Source organism: Elephantulus edwardii, unplaced genomic scaffold (assembly GCF_000299155.1).
Source record: "Elephantulus edwardii isolate Elephantulus edwardi_28Jun2011 unplaced genomic scaffold, EleEdw1.0 scaffold00110, whole genome shotgun sequence".
NCBI classification, from domain to species: domain Eukaryota; kingdom Metazoa; phylum Chordata; class Mammalia; order Macroscelidea; family Macroscelididae; genus Elephantulus; species Elephantulus edwardii.
Window position 1 is genome coordinate 5,936,732 of NW_006399860.1, and position 2,103 is coordinate 5,938,834.

Consider the following 2,103-nt stretch of genomic DNA (forward strand, 5'->3'; position numbering starts at 1 on the left):
TTACACATCATCTAGCCACTCAATTGGAGAAAGGACTTGATTTAATATTACAACCTAGAAAACTCTGTAAGGCAGTTGTACTTTGTCCTCTGTGATTCAGAAGTGACTCAACAGCATCTCATAACAAGATGTATTTCAGAGTCCTGGGTGGTACGATGATGAACTACTTGGCGGCTAACCAGAAGTTTAGTACTACCAGTGACTCTATAAGAGAAAGAGCTGGTAGCCAATTCTCTAAAGAATATAGCCCAGAAAACCCTGTGGGACAGTTCTACTATGTGATGGACATGGAATCTATAATGGATATAGTCCTTTCATTATCATTTTTAGAACCATTAAAAAAAACCCTACACATCCATGGTATTCAAAACTGTACTAGTATGGTGACATATGTAGACATATATTGATTTATAGATCTATGAGATAATATGAGAACCCAGAAAAAAATCTGGACAGCTGATCTTGGACAAAGTGATAGAATGCATTAAGTGGGGGAAAAGACATACTCTTTTAACTTTCTTTTTTGCTGGCAATATTGGTTATTAATTTGCAGAAAATTCAAGCAATATCCATATATTACACTCTATAAAACCAATTCAGTTTGGATCATAGACCTAGGCATAAAATTTAAGCTTTCAAGATTATTAAAGGAAAAAATAAATGGCACAAACTTAGGAGCCCACATTCATGGCATAAACATACTATCAAGTATTAACTAAAAATACACAATCAATAGAAGACAAGACAAACTGTATGCCTATGACTTCCTGAAAGTTAAACCCTATGTACAACAAAAGATTTTCCAAAATAGTAAAAAGATAACTTCAAAGACTGGGAAAAAATATTTGGCAATGACACATCTCACAAGGGACTCATCTTAAAAGTATAGAAAATTTAAAATATAAATAAGAAATAAAGATAAGCAACCTAGTTACAAAATGGTTAGAGGACTGGATAGACACTTCACCAAAGGAGATGTTTAGGTGACAATAAACACATGGAAAAATGTCAGATTGTTATCTATTAGAGAGATGTAGTTCAAAATTACAAGAATATATACTTAACTCTAGTAACAATAACAAAGTTCAGTAAAACAAAAAAGCTGGCTAGGATGTGGAAAGACTGGATCACTCATATGCTGCTGGTGGAAATCTAAAATGATGCAACTGTATGGAAATCAGTTCGAGTCTTACTTAAAAAGTTGGAAATAGAAATACTGTTTGAACCAGCAATCACACTACTACATATATATCTTGAAAAAAATTAAGGCCTGCAACAGAAACCAACCTATGTAGGTCCACACTTACTGTATTATTATTATTCATCATAGTAAAGAGTTGGAAACAACTCAAATACTTATTAACAGATGAATGGCTAAAGAGAGTATGGTACAGTCACATGATGGACTAAAAATGATGAAGAACTCATGATGCACTGCACAGCATAAATGTATCTAGAAGAAATAATGTTGAGTGACATAAGTAATTCAATTGTGATTATACGACTATTATTATAAAAAGAAATTAAAGAAATGTTTATACATAGAATCATTCTTGGATGGTTACTAAGAATGGGAAGGAAGGTGGTTTGTAAAATTTCAAATAAAAAGAAACAATGTTTTAAAATATTGACAACTTTGAAAACCTGTTAGGAGACCACTAGGGGTTGAAATTGACTTACAAGCAATGGGTTTAGGCTCACCTGGCAGTTGTAATCTACTTCAAACTGCGCTCTCAGAGGGTAAAACCTTATGGCAGATATACTGGTCAGAAAGACTTCTAAGAGTGTTTGAATCCAGGCCAAGAATTGAAATGGATTTAGGACTTGGCTTTAGACTTTAAATTTCTACAGGCCAAGTGTTTTGCATTTTGCACTATTTATTTCTGCTTTTGTGTATTTCCAGTCACATTTTCTTATTCACCAATTGTTCTTCTTTTAAAAAAGCATCAATTTGTTATTTCAAGGATTTGGTAACGTCTCTGAAAGTCTTTTCCTTGTTCCTTCTTCCTCTTTTGTAATTGTTTTTTCTATCTTAGAAAATTTCTCCCAATGTCTTGTCTTGTTCATCCTTTGTTGTCCAAATATATTTTCCTTCCTGCCTGC